The sequence below is a fragment of the Mus caroli genome, unplaced genomic scaffold, assembly GCF_978045245.1.
Source record: "Mus caroli unplaced genomic scaffold, Mus_caroli_1 scaffold_3, whole genome shotgun sequence".
NCBI classification, from domain to species: Eukaryota; Metazoa; Chordata; class Mammalia; order Rodentia; family Muridae; genus Mus; species Mus caroli.
The window spans coordinates 68,359,024-68,374,774 of NW_028227258.1; positions in this window are offsets into that span (position 1 = coordinate 68,359,024).

The following is a 15,751-nucleotide window of genomic DNA, read 5'->3' on the forward strand; positions in this document are numbered from 1 at the left end:
GAGACAATGTAAGCAGATTCTGATGGAATCTCCTCCCTCCTTGTGAACCCTTTCAGACTTCTAACCTATCTCCATTCCTCTTTTTTTAATTTTTTTATTAGGTATTTTCTTCATTTACATTTCCAGTGCTATCCACCCCCCACTCCCCTACCCACCCACTCCCACTTCTTGGCCCTGGCATTCCCCTGTATTGAGTCATATAAAGTTTGCACGACCAATGGGCCTCTCCTCCCAATGTGGCTGACTAGGTCATCTTCTGATACATATGCAGCTAGAGACACGAGCTCCGGGGGGGGGGGGGGGGTACAGGTTAGTTCATATTGTTGTTCCACCTATAGGGTTGCAGACCCCTTTAGCTCCTTGGGTACTTTCTCTAGCTCCTCTGTTGGGGGCCGTATGTTCCATCCAATAGCTGACTGCGAGCATCCACTTCAAATTGATCCATTCTTATCTCCTTGTACAAACTCAAGTCAAAGGACTTTTTATGTGGATCAAAGGACTCCACATAAAACAAGAGATACTGAAACTTAGAGGAGAAACTGGGGAAAAGCCTTGAGCATAGGAGCACAGGGAAAATATTTCTGAACAGAACAGCAATGATTTGTGCTCAAGATCAAGAATTGACAAATGGGAACTCATAAAACTGCAAAGCTTCTGAAAGGCAAAAGACACTGTCAGTAACACAAAAGGCCACCAACAGATTGGGGAAAGATCCTTACCAATCCTAAATCAAATAGGGAACTAATATCCAATATATATAAAGAACTCAAGAAGTCGGACTCCACAAAACTAAACCCTATTTTAAAAAAATGTGGGGGAGTACAGAGCTTAACAAAGAATTCTCAACTGAGGAATAAATACTGAATGGCTCAGAAGCACCTAAAAAAAATGTTCAACATCCTTAATCATCAGGGAAATGCAAATCAATACAACCCCGAGATTCCACCTCACACCAGTCAGAATGGCTAAGATCAAAAACTCAGGTAATCATAGATGCTGGTGAAGATGTTGAGAAAGAGGAACACTCCTCCATTGCTGGTGGGACTGCAAGCTGGTGTAATCACTCTGGAAATCAGTTTGGTGGTTCTTCATAAAATTGGACATAGTTCTACCGGAAGATCCAGCAATACCACTCATAAGTATATATCCAGAAGATGTTCCAACTCATAATAAGGACACGTGTTGGCTGGTGAGATGGCTCAGTAGGTAAGAGTACCCGACTGCTCTTCCGAAGGTCCAAAGTTCAAATCCCAGCAACCACATGGTGGCTCACAACCACCCGTAATGAGATCTGATGCCCTCTTCTGGTGCATCTGAAGACAGCTACAGTGTTTTTAAATATAATTAATTAATTAATTAATTAATTAAAAAGAGGACACATGCTCCGCTATGTTCATAGCAGACTTATTTATAATAGCCAGAAGATGAAAAGAGCCCAGATGTCCCTCAATAGAGGAATGGATATAGAAAATATGGAACATTTACACAATGGTGTACTACTCAGCTATTAAAAACAGTGAATTTGTAAAATTCTTAGACAAATGGATGGATCTGGAGGATATCACCCTAAACAAGGTAACCCAAGCACAAAAGAACACACATGATATACACTCACTGAGAAGTGGATATTAGCCCAGAGGCTCAGAATCCTTTTTAGAAGGGGGAACAAAATACCCATGAAAGGAGTTACAAAGTTCAGAGCAGAGCCTAAAGGAATGACTATCCAGAGACTGCCCCCACTTGGGGATTCACCCCATAAGCAACCACCAAACCCAGACACTAGGCAGATGCCAACAAGAGCCTGCTGACAGGAGCCTGATATAGCTGTCCCCTGAGAGGCTCTGCCAGTTCCTGACAAATACAGAAGTGGATGCACACAGTCATCCAATGGATGGAGGACAAGGTCCCAGATGAAGGAGCTAGAGAAAGTATCCAGGGAGCTGTAGGGGTCTGAAGCCCTACAGTCAATATGAACTAACCAGTACCCTCAGAGCTCCCAACAATCATAGAAAACATATGGTGGAACCTGTGGCTCTAGCTATATATATAGCAGAGGATGGCCTTGTCAGTCATCAATGGGAGGAGAGGCCCTTGGTCCTGTGAAGGCTCTATGTCCCAGTATAGGGGAACATCAGGACCAGGAATGGGAGTGGGTAGGTTGGGGGGCAGAGAGAGGGGATAGGGGATTTTCCCAGGGGAAACTAGGAAAGGGGAAAACATTTGAAATGTAAATAAAGAAAATGTCTAATAAAAAAAAGAAAAAGATCACTTGCCACAGACCCTCTGGGCCCCTTTGTCTTCGAGCAACGGGTTTCTAGTCACAGGTGGACAAAGCATTGGATGAAATGACAGATGCACACAGGAGAGGTTGTGTAGAATCTGAATGTAATTTGTCAAATTGAGCATCAAACTTTTTACACAGAAGAAAATAGGGAAGTTAGGTGACACATCAGTAAGGTACAATTGAGGTTACCGGATGCTTAATGACTCTTACACAAAACAGAGGAATGTAAAAACAAAGACTGGCAGGAACTGGGCAATAAAATAACTGAGACAAAGTCAGCCCTATCTAAGGTCAGCTATAGTCTTAGAAGCCAGGTGTGAGGTCTTTACACTTGCAGGGCAAGGGCTTTCACACCCAAGTCATGGTTCTAACTAGGGAGTCCGTTCTAGCTAACCATCTCATGAATAATGCAACACTCTAAAACAACAGCCTGATCTACTTCCTAAACCATTGTAAATTCCTGATATGGGAGAGACTTGGCTTTTATTCTAAGTGATAGTATAATACCAGAGGCAATTCTGAATGTCACTGAACAGGCAACATTCCTGAATTCCAAGTCCATGGTCAGCTCAAGGACTTTCTAGGACGTTGGACCACTGGTGAAGGCTTAGCTATGTCAGAATTCAATCTTAAAAGACACTTATAATAAGATAATACTAAAAGAGAGCACGTGCATCCATACACTAGACTAACTCGGGAATAGGGTATGAGTATATGGGTTAATGAGAATGCCAGAACTCCAGGAGGTAAGCTTCCATGAAACTCTTTGCCTCATGAGTGGCTTTTAGGCTTCACAGCCTGTCAAGCTGACTCGACCAGAGTACATGGCAATCACTAATATTTCCCTGGCACTACACTCCAACACTGTGGACTATGATCAAGTATTCCTTGGTTTTAGTTTAACAGGTAGTGTTTTATAAGTGCTGGGGTTTGCATCCTGAATGGCTTCCACCATGGAGTCTGATAACACCACACATGTTCTGGATATTGAATCAGCTGGTCATGGCTGAATTCTCCTAACTGTCCAAATAGAGGTTGTCTTAACCATCTTCTGGAAGAGGTAACAAGTAAGGTCTCAGATTCCTTGGAACCATGATTTCAAGCTTCCTGTTTTGTCCAGGAATGCTGAAGGAGTCCTATACTATGCTTACCTTGCAGCAGAGGGTGAGCTGGTCTTCAGGGAAAAGCTAAATGCCCCTAGGAGAAAAGAAAAGCTCAAAAAAAAAAATGAAAATTTGAAACCCTTGTATTGGTTTCTTGATGTAGATGGTGTTGACCTACATGTCATAGAGATTGCCCTGTCTTATACTTTGCAGTGATGGAAATAGAGACCTGAGATCCCCTCATGCACTGATACAAAAAATTATGAATAACATCACTCTCAGAAACAGTGTTGTCTGCTATGTCCTTCTTGTACCAAACTTACTTTAGGAAAATCTGGTAAATCATAAGAAAGAAGAAAGGACTTGTGGGAGTAATGAGGGTATGAAGTGTGAAAATGCAAGGAAACTTGCCTAGCATGTGGAGGTCCCCAATTCTATCTCCTGCCAAACACACAGATGCAGGTTCCCATAGGTATGTATGTAGATTGGCTCCAGAATGAAGAAAACTGTCTGGGGACCAAGCAGAGGATGGCAGAGGCACAGTGAACATTTACATGGATTGATCTCTAGGGCATCCCTTAAAGGGGTCACCGAGTGAGGGTGTGTGGTACTCATGAATGATCTTCTTACCTGGGAGACTGAGATAGGTAGTAGGATGAAGGCTAGCCTGTTGTGCAGGAAGATGTTACAACAGTAACAACCTGAGAATGTATACAATGAAGAGAAGAAGAGAGTATGAGAAAGATCTTTTTCTGCACTTGCCAGGGGAAATAATCATATCTAGCAAATTTCAGGGTGGAAAGCTATGCTTTGATGTTTCCTTCCATCTCTTTCTGCAGTGGTGGAATTCAGGGTACACCCAAGACTAGATGATGCCTGATTCCTCTTCGTCTGTCTCTGAAGAGCTAGGGCCCATAGGCTGCACCACATGCATTCCATTTATTTAAAAAATATTTTATTCATTATATCTTTTTCATGCCCTTAAACAAAACTCTTAATTTGTTCCTTATGTATTAAAAAGTCAAGTATTTAATTCCTCTGAGGGGAGAAGTAGGAAGATCTCTGTGTTTTTATGTCCAATTTGATCTAAAGAATAAGTTCCAAAACAGCCAAGGCCATGTAAAGACACTCTGTTTCATGAGGGAGACGGGGGTGAGGGGGGAGAGAACTCAAATCAACATGAAAATGGTTTGTCATTTTGTGGAGGGTTATTAATGTTTTTAGTTCACAATAGTCTTGAGATTGTCTCAGGAAATTGCTTATAGACAAGATTGTGAACAATGAATCAAAATTCTGTCTAGAAGGGGTGAAAATAACTGTTTTCTCTATATACATAAAAAGGGGCCTGCATTGGGAAATTCAGAGAGTCCTGAGTGCTTGATGTATGTGTCCATCATACATAAGGAGATTCTATCTCCCAAACCAAAACAAACTCACAAATCCCACCTCAACATCCACACCCTTAAATATGACTCCCCAAAAGATGAACTATGAAGGTAAAGTCAAGGTGTCCTTCTGAAAATTATATTCAAGATCAGAGGCAGAAGAACCTAAGCCAAAGTGGTAGCCTAGGATACAGAGTAAGGCTGCTCTGGGAACCTAGTTTATTTGAATTGATGGCATCCTTCTTAAATGAATTAATATCTAAAATGAAACCAAACACACAAACATTAAATAAAAAACAAGCAAACAAGCCAAAAACACAGGTTGAGCAATTTTTTTTTTTTTTTTTTTTTTTTTTGGTTTTTCGAGACAGGGTTTCTCTGTGTAGCCCTGGCTGTCCTGGCACTCACTTTGTAGACCAGGCTGGCCTCGAACTCAGAAATCCGCCTGCCTCTGCCTCCCAAGTGCTGGGATTAAAGGCGTGCACCACCACACCCGGCAGGTTGAGCAATTATTAAAACAGCAGTTGAGCAGGCACATCATCGTTAAGGAGAATGTGCAAATGATTAATAAGTCAAGGGATCCCCAGCTTTACTAAACATGCTGGCCAGTCTCATATTAACATCACAAACTAGAGGTATCTGAGAGGAGGGGACCTTAATTGAGAAAAATGCCTCCAGAATATTTAACTGCAAGGCATTTGCTTAATTAGTGACTGATAGGGGAGAACCCAGCCCATTGTGGGTGGTGTCATATGTGTGCTGGTGATCCTTGGATGGTAGGCTGAGCATGCTATGAGGAACAAGCCAGTTATCAGCACCCTTTCATGGCCTTTCATCTGACTGAGGGCTGATTAAACACATACACACACACACACACACACACACACACACACATATATATATATATATATATATATATATATATATATATATGTACCAGAATTTTCATAATAAAAGACCTAATGTGTAAATAGAGAATTCACAATAGAGAAAAATTGAAATGTCTGAGAATCTCTTAAAGAAAAGTTCTCTGATCTTTGTTATCAAGGAAATGCAGATCAAATCTACTTTGAGATTCCATCTTATGTCTATCAGAATGGCCAAGGTCAGTAACAAGAGTGACAGTTCACACTGACTAGGATGCCAAGCAAGGGGAGCGCTTCTCCATTGCTGGTGGGAGTGGAAAATTTTACATCCACAATGTAGATCAGTATGCTGATTTATCAGAAAGATAGTAATCATTTTACCTCTAAGACTCACCTGTATCACTGGCATGGTATTGGTCAGGGTTCTCTAGAGTCACAGAACTTATGGGTGGTCTTTATATAGTAAAGGAATTTATTGATGACTTACAGTCTACCGTCCAACTCCCAACAATGGTCAGTAGCAACTGTGAATGGAAATCCAAGGATCTAGCAGTTGCTCAGTCCCACACAGCAAGCAGGAAGGAGAGAGGGGAAGACTTCCTTCTTCCAATGTCCTTATGTAGGTCTCTGGCAGAAGGTGTAGCCCAGAATAAAGGTGTGTACCACCACAACTTTAATCTCAGATGACCTAGAACTCGGAGATCTCCCTGTCTTCTGGAATTCATAACCACTATGCCTCAAGATTTACATACCAAGATCCAGGTCAGAAACTTCTATCTCCCAGCCTCCAGATTAGGATCACTGGTGAGCCTTCCAAATCTGGATTGTTGTTCATTCCAGATATAGTCAAGTTGACAACCAGGAATAGCCACTACAGGCATATACCCAAAGGATGCTTCTTTTTAACCACAGGAATCTTGGTCAACCATGTTTTTTGGTGCTTTATTCATAGTATCCAGAAATTAGAAACAACTCAGATGTCTCTCAACTGAAAAAAAAAAAAGAATAAAGATACCGTGGTACACTCACAAAATGAAGAATTACTCAGTTGTTAAAAATAATGACAGAAAAGCCAGGGCACAAGGCCTGGGCTAACCTGTAAGACCCTAAGGCCTTAGTATTGAGTGTGTGACCACCAAAAACACAACTTGACAATAGATCGCTGCAATGGCAAGAGGTTTATTGTTCTGACGTGCGTGGGGTTGCTCAGCCTCCCAGCGAGAGTCAACCCCGAATTCAAAAAGCACAACTCTTTTATACTCTTTTTGTGGTGGGTTATTATGACTGGTCAGCAAAGCAGCAGTACATTTTGAACTTATGGCTCAGCTATTAACGTCACAGCTATTAACATCACTGGGAATTCTAGCAAGGTCAGGGCAGTTTGTGGTATTTCTTGGGGTTTAGTGTGAGGCAGGGCAGGGGGATTGTTTTTTGTTTTTTGTTTTTTTTTTTTCTGGGAACTGCTATTTTGTTATGGTTATTTTTCTGAGAAAGCTCATTCATTTTGTTTTGGCAGCTGTAGACTTAGTCATTTTTGATTGCTAGTTTGGAAAGTCCCTTCAGAAAGGAAGGGGCTTAGTGGTCTTGAACTTATTTTGGAATCTATAAAACTGCTCTGCTACAATCCAGTCCCGTATCCAATGGGTTGAGTCAATACACCCCAACATCTACCTTATCTGTGAGCTGCTGGAGTGCCTGGAAAAGCCACTTCTAGATATCAAATGTCATTACGGAACAGGGCAGATTCCATGCCTGATACCCAGCTTTCAGAGTGGAAGAGCTGAAGTTGCAGGATTCTGCTTTTCCTACTGGGAGATAGAGAGATTACAGGACAGTGGTGCTGCCAGCAGGCTACAAGCACAAAGGTGAAGCCCTAGTAACCATAGAGTGCCCTAATTTGAGGGCAGTGAGCTGTGCAGTAGCCTGGAACTTGCACAGACTCTACCCCAGACACAGATTGCAGAGCAACAGGATTGCCTAATTCTTGGCACCATTAAGGTATCTGAAGTGAGTCTTGGCAATGTTCTAATATTTATAGTGTTTTGTTTTGTTTTATATTTTGTTATTTCATAGAAGTCTATTCTTTTCTGAGAGACAGAAAGGAAGAGGATAAATATGGGAGAGAAAGTAGGAAGGAACTAGAAGTAGAGGGAAGGAAACTGTATTCAGATTATACAGTATTAGAAAATAATCTATGCACCGTCAATAATACAAAAAGACAACCAACAGACTGGGAAAGGATCTTTACCTACCCTAAATCAGATAGGGGACTAATATCTAATATATATAAAGAACTCAAGAAGGTGGACTCCAGAAAATCAAATAACCCCATTAAAAAATGGAGCTCAGAGCTGAACAAAGAATTCTCACCTGAGGAATACCGAATGGCAGAGAAGCACCTGAAAAAATGTTCAGCATCCTTAATCATCAGGGAAACGCAACTCAAAACAACCCTGAGATTCCACATCACACCAGTCAGAATGGCTAAGATCAAAAATTCAGGTGACAGCAGATGTTGGCAAGGATGTGGAGAAAGAGGAACACTCCTCCATTGTTGGTGGGATTGCAAGCTTGTACAACCACTCTGGAAATCAGTCTGGCGGTTCCTCAGGAAATTGGACATAATACTACCAGAGAATCCAGCAATACCTCTCCTGGGCATATATCCAGAAGATGTTCCAACTGGTAAGAAGGACACATGCTCCACTATGTTCATAGCAGCCTTATTTATAATAGCCAGAAGCTGGAAAGAACCCAGATGCCCCTCAACAGAGGAATGGATACAGAAAATGTGGTACATTTACACAATGGAGTACTAATCAGCTATTAAAAAGAATAAATTTATGAAATTCCTAGGCAAATGGATGGACCTAGAGGGCATCATCCTGAGTGAGGTAACCCAATCACAAAGGAACTCACACAATATGTACTCACTGATAAGTGGATATTAGCCCAGAAACTTAGGATACACAAGATATAAGATACAATTTGTTAAACGCATGAAACTCAAGAAGTGCGAAGACCAAAGTGTGGACACTGTGCCCCTTCTTAGAATTGGGAACATAACACCCAGGGAAAGAGTTACAGAGATAAAGTTTGGAGCTGTGACGAAAGGATGGACCATCTAAAGACTGCCATATCCAGGGATCCATCCCATAATCAGCTTCCAAACGCTGACACCATTGCATACACTAACAAGATTTTGCTGAAAGGACCCTGATATAGCTGTCTCTTGCAAGACAATGCCGGGGCCTAGCAAACACAGAAGTGGATGCTCACAGTCAGCTATTGGATGGATCACAGGGCCCCCAATGGAGGAGCTAGAGAAAGTACCCAAGGAGCTAAAGGGAACTGCAACCCTATAGGTGGAACAACATTATGAACTAACCAGTACCCCAGAGCTCTTGACTCTAGCTGCATATGTATCAAAAGATGGCCTAGTCCATCACTGGAAAGAAAGGCCCATTGGACTTGCAAACTTTATATGGCCCAGTACAGGGGAATGCCAGGGCCAAAATGTGGGAGTTGGTGGGTAGGGGAGTGGGGGTGGGGGGGTGTATTGGGGACTTTTTGTATAGCATTGGAAATGTAAATGAGGAAAATACCTAATAAAAAAATTAATTCAAAAAAATGAAAATCATCTATGTTCAATAAAAAAGAAAAAAAGGGCATGGGGGAAAATTAGTCTTTGAGAACTTTCAGAATGAGACAAAAAGTGTTGCTAAGTAGCCCTCCTCTGCTTCTGTTTTAGTGTAATGTCATTATGGACATTAATATTTATTAATATTACCAGTAACTATGTATAAGGACACATTTTAACAAAATCAGAGTAAATTAAAATACAGAAGTTTGCTCTCTGACTTTCTTGACTGTTGCTCCCAACTCTGATATAAACCTTGTCTCCCTCCTTTCAATTTTCATTGTCTCAGTCAATGTTTTGGAAATTTAGATTATTTCATGTTTATGATGCTTATGCATGTGTATTTGTTCACTATTTGCATGTGTGCTACCCACAGAAATAAGAAGGTGATACATTTCATGAGACTGGCATCCAGATGTTTGTGAGGAGTCTTTTTTTTTTTTCTAGGAATGAAACCTGTGTTCTTCTGAACAGCAGCAAGTGTTCCTAAATCTACAGCAACCTCTTGAACCTCAGACCTACTTAGTTGTAACTCCATATTTTCTGTTACTCTCAGCAGAAGTCCGTGTGGTGTGGAAACATGACAAATGAATTCTGAGAGTTCTGGAGCACCAGAAAAGGGAAGCACAATCACTTCTTTTAGGTGTATGTCTAGACCTTTGGTGTTTGGGATGCAGGAGTCTAGTCTCTGGCCCTCTTTTCTCTGTTTACCCACATTCAGTTGTACCTATGCACTTCTGTAACTATTACTAATACTGATCTGTTTGGGTGACAAGAGAAGTATGTTATCACTTCCTCTATTGGAAATGTTTACAGGAATAGCCTTGAGTGCATTGACACTTGCTGAGCCCAACACCAACAGCCCAGGCACTAAGATCAACAATTATAAGTGGGACTTCATGGAACTGAAATGCTTCTCTGTAAGGCATTTTGACAGTGTTAATTGGACAAGATGGCAGCCTATTAAAATGCAGGTGTTTCACCAACCCAACATCTGACAAAAGACTAATTCACAAAATATATAAAGAACTCAAGAATCTAGACATTATCAAACCAAATAAACCAATTTAAAATGGGGTATAGACCTGAACAGAAAATTCTGAATAGAGGAATCTCAAATATCTGAGAAACATTTAAAGACGTGTTTAACATTCTTGGTCAGCAGGAAATGCAACAAAATGCAAATCAAAATGACTCCAAGATTCCATCTTATACCTTTCAGAGTGGCTAAGATAAAAAACACAAGTGAGAGCTCGTACAGGTAAGGCTGTGGAGCAAATACACTCCTCCATTGCTGGTGGAAATGCTAATTTGTACAGCCACCTTGGAAATCAATATGATGGTTTTTCAGATAATTGAAAATCCATCTACCTCAAGACCCAGCTATCTCACTCCTGGACATATACACAAAGGACAATCCATACTACCACAAGAACATTTGTTTAAAGATGTTCATAGCAGCTTTAGTCATAATACTCAGAAACAGGAAACCTAGATAACCCTCAACAGAAGGATGGGTAAGGAGAATTGGCACATTTACACAATAGAGCATTACTAGATTGAAATAGAAGAATAATATCATGAATATTGCAGGCAAATGTATAGAAGTATTTTTCCTTAGTGAAGTAACCCAGTCCCAGAAATTTATACATGGAATCAACTCACTTGAAAGTGTCTATTAACAAATTGTATCTTATATCTTGTGTATCCTAAGTTTCTGGGCTAATATCCACTTATCAGTGAGTACATATTGTGTGAGTTCCTTTGTGATTGGGTTACCTCACTCAGGATGATGCCCTCTAGGTCCATCCATTTGCCTAGGAATTTCATAAATTTATTCTTTTTAATAGCTGATTAGTACTCCATTGTGTAAATGTACCACATTTTCTGTATCCATTCCTCTGTTGAGGGGCATCTGGGTTCTTTCCAGCTTCTGGCTATTATAAATAAGGCTGCTATGAACATAGTGGAGCATGTGTCCTTCTTACCAGTTGGAACATCTTCTGGATATATGCCCAGGAGAGGTATTGCTGGATTCTCTGGTAATATTATGTCCAATTTCCTGAGGAACCGTCAAACTGATTTCCAGAGTGGTTGTACAAGCTTGCAATCCCACCAACAATGAAGGAGTGTTCCTCTTTCTCCACATCCTCGCCAACATCTGCTGTCACCTGAATTTTTGATCTTAGCCATTCTGACTGGTGTGAGGTGGAATCTCAGGGTTGTTTTGATTTGCATTTCCCTGATGATTAAGGATGCTGAACATTTTTTCAGGTGCTTCTCTGCCATTCGGTATTCCTCAGGTGAGAATTCTTTGTTCAGTTCTGAGCCCCATTTTTTAATGGGGTTATTTGATTTTCTGGAGTCCACCTTCTTGAGTTCTTTATATATATTGGATATTAGTCCCCTATCTGATTTAGGATAGGTAAAGATCCTTTCCCAATCTGTTGGTGGTCTTTTTGTCTTATTGACGGTGTCTTTTGCCTTGCAGAAGCTTTGCAACTTTATGAGGTCCCATTTATTGATTCTCGATCTTACAGCACAAGCCATTGCTGTTCTATTCAGGAATTTTTCCCCTGTACCCATATCTTCAAGGCTTTTCCCTACTTTCTCCTCTATAAGTTTCAGTGTCTCTGGTTTTATGTGGAGTTCCTTAATCCACTTATATTTGACCTTAGTACAAGGAGATAGGAATGGATCAATTCGCATTCTTCTACATGAGAACCGCCAGTTGTGCCAGCACTATTTGTTGAAAATGCTGTCTTTTTTCCACTGGATGGTTTTAGCTTCCTTGTCAAAGATCAAGTTACCATAGGTGTGTGGGTTCATCTCTGGGTCTACTATTCTGTTCCATTGGTCTACTTGTCTGTTGCTATACCAGTACCATGCAGTTTTTATCACAATTGCTCTGTAGTACAGCTTTAGTTCAATTTGCCCCTTCTTAGAATTGGGAACAAAACACCCATGGAAGGAGTTACAGAGACAAAGTTTGGAGCTGTGATGAAAGGATGGACCATCTAGAGACTGCCATATCTGGGGATCCATCCCATAATCAGCTTCCAAACGATGACACCATTGCATACACTAGCAAGATTTTGCTGAAAGGACCCTGATATAGCTGTCTCTTGCGAGGCAATGCCGGGGCCTAGCAAACACCAAAGTCGATGCTCACAGTCAGCTATTGGATGGATCACAGAGCCCCCAATGAAGGAGCTAGAGAAAGTACCAAAGGAGCTAAAGACATCTTCAGCCCTATAGGTGGAACAACATTATGAACTAACCAGTACCCCGGAGCTCTTGACTCTAGCTGCATATGTATCAAAAAATGGCCTAGTCGTCCATTAATGGAAAGAGAGGCCCATTGGACTTGCAAACTTTATATGCCCCTGTACAGGGAAACGCCAGGGCCAAAAGTGGGAGTGGGTGGGTAGGGGGATGGGGGGGAGGGTATGGGGGACTTTTGGGATAGCATTGGAAATGCAAATGAGGAAAATACCTAATAAAAATATTCTTAAAAAAAGAAAGTGGCTATTAGATATAATGCAAAGGATAGTCATACAACAAACCCATAGGATTAATACCAAGGAGAGCTCAAGTGTAGAATGCAGGGATCTCTCCAGCAAAGGACAATAGAATAGATTTCCTGGGAACTGTGGGCAGGTGGGGATGGATAAAGCAAAGATGAGGGAACATAATGGGAGGAGAGAGTACTGGGAGAGATCACTGGAATTTAGAATCATTTCAGGAGTTAAAAAGAACTCCAGTGCAATGGAAACTCCCTGGAATCTACAAGGGGAATCCTAGCAAAAACCCTTAGTAGGGATATGGAGTCTGAACTGGCCCTCTTCGGTAACCAGGCATGGCTTCCAGTGGAGGGATTGGAACACCAACCCAGCCACAGAAACTACAACCTACAATATCCACATGGAAGGAGCCCTAGAGTAATAATCACACAGAAATTGTGAGAGTGGACAAGTGTCTGGTACAACCTGAGACCCATGCCTCAATTAGGAGCCCATAGCAACCAGAGGATGGATAGTCTAGAGAACTAAGAGAGAAGCAAACACAACTGGAAAAAAAGTCAATGGAGTGATTCCTGATGATACTCTACTATACTTGTAGACAGGAGCCTAGCATAATCATCACCAGAGAAGCTTCATCCAGCACTGGATGGGAGCAGAAGAAGAAACCTACAGCCACATATTAGGCAGAAGTCAGAGAATCCTGCAAAAGAAGAGGAGGAAGGATTTTAGAAGGTAGAAGTGTGTTTGTTTGTTTGTTTGTTTGGTTGGTTGGTTGGTTGGTTGGTTGGTTGGTTGGTTGGTTGGTTGGTTTTCGAGACAGGGTTTCTCTGTGTAGCCTTGGCTGTCCTGGAACTCACTCTGTAGACCAGGCTGGCCTCAAACTCAGAGATCTGCCTGCCTCTGCCTCCCAAGTGCTGGGATCAAAGGCATGTGCCACTAAGCCCGGCGAAGATAGAAGTGTTAAGGACACCGCAAGTACAAGGCTCACAGAATCAACTAACCTAACCTAGTCCCATGGAGGCTCAAAGAGCCTAAACAGGGAGCCCAAATCAGCTCAGACTCTAGACCCTGTGCATGTGTGCATGCGTATATGTATAGATAGATAGATAGATAGATAGATAGATAGATAGATAGATAGACATATAGTTATAGATATAAATATAGATATAGATAGACATAAAAAATGGTTGAATAGCATGGTGTTCTGGTAGGATTCCTAACAGTAGGAGGAGGGTCTGTCTCTGCTGTGGATTGCTATTTGTATGTTCTGTTCCCTCAAGTGTGCCCATACTCAGGAGCTGACAGTCAGGTGAAACCTTAATTAGTGAGATAAGGCTAAAGACTGGGATTGGGAAGTAGAAGGAGAAAGAGGAGCTGAAAGTTTTGGAGAAGGGGGAGTCTGGGACAGGGAGAGGGAGAAAGGAAACAGGGGATGAAGAAAAAAATAAGTGAAAAAGATGAACCAGAACCACATAGCCTGAAAGAGGCACTGGTAGCTATGGATATCTTACAGTGGCAATAGAGTAATGTAGGGTACATTTGCTCCATCTAGGAATATAGCTTGTATTTATATCAATAAAGTTTTGAGTTCTATGTATGGGCATTTTGGGGGTTGAGGATTTACTGTTATAAATCTGGCTGTTTGCCAGGCAGTGGTTGTGCACACCTTTGATCCCAGCACTTAGGAGGCAGAGGCTGGTGGAGCTCTGAGTTCGAGGCCAGCCTGGTCTACAGAGTGAGTTCCAGGACAGCCAGAGCTATACAAAGAAACCCTATGTCGAAAAAACAACAACAACAACTAAATAAATAAATAAATAAATATACATACATACATACATACATACATACATACATATAGCTAATAAATTACAAGTCTCTGGAGTTTTCATTTTACGGGGATGAGGGGATTTCTGTGAGTGGCAGCCGGCTTTCTGCTGGCTAGCCAAAGAGGGTGGCTGCACTGGGAGAGAAAACATGTAGCCTGGCAAGACCACCATCAACAGCAACAGCTTGGATTGTTTTCTGTGCTGCATTTCTCTGACTCTTTTGCCTGCTTTTGAGACCCCTTTCCTCCTACTGGGTTGCTTTGTCTGCCTTACCAAGTGGACATGTCCCAGTCTTATTGTAACCTATCTGTTTTGTTGACATCCCTGGGAGGTCTGCTGTCTTCTGAATGGAAGCAAAGGAGTGGACTTGAAAGAGGGAATATTGGGGGGAAGGGACTTGGAGGAAAGGAGTGAGGGGAAATTGGTGTTGGGATGTAATACATAAGAGAAAATTCAATTAAAGGGAAAATACCATTAAAAAATAAATTAATGTTAAAGGAGACTTCTCAGAAGAACATCCCACAACATTTCTGGCAAGACTTTAAGGAGCCTGAAACCTCCACCTAACAAGGAAACTGTTAAAGCATACTTAATCACACTGTGAGCCCCAAATTGTGTTACTTACCGAAAAAAAAAAAAGATATTTTTAGTCTAGGAGTGGCTCAGCTTTGGCACACACCATTAATCTTCTGGCATACAGACAAACCCTTAGTACCCATCTTTAATTCCAAAACCTGAAAGTAGTTCATTTGTAGAAAGAAGCACCAGTGTTTTTGGTTTTTTCTTTGTTTGTTTGTTTTTTGGAGACAGTGTTTCTCTGTGTAGCCCTGGCTGTCCTGGACCTCACACTGTAGACCAGGCTGGCCTTGAACTCAGAAATCCCCCTGCCTCTGCCTCCAAGTGCTGGTATTAAAATTTCCACAGAAATTTCAGAGACTACACTTTGAGACTGTAGGGTCTCTGAGCCCCTCCGAGCAAGGAAGAGGGCAGTGGTCAAGAAATTCCAGAGGGTGCTCAATCTGAGATCCAGACTGCTAAGATTTCCTTTGATCAATTTGTTCCTAAAATACTTTAAGGAGCCTGAAACCTCCACCTAACAAGGAAACTGTTAAAGCATACTTAA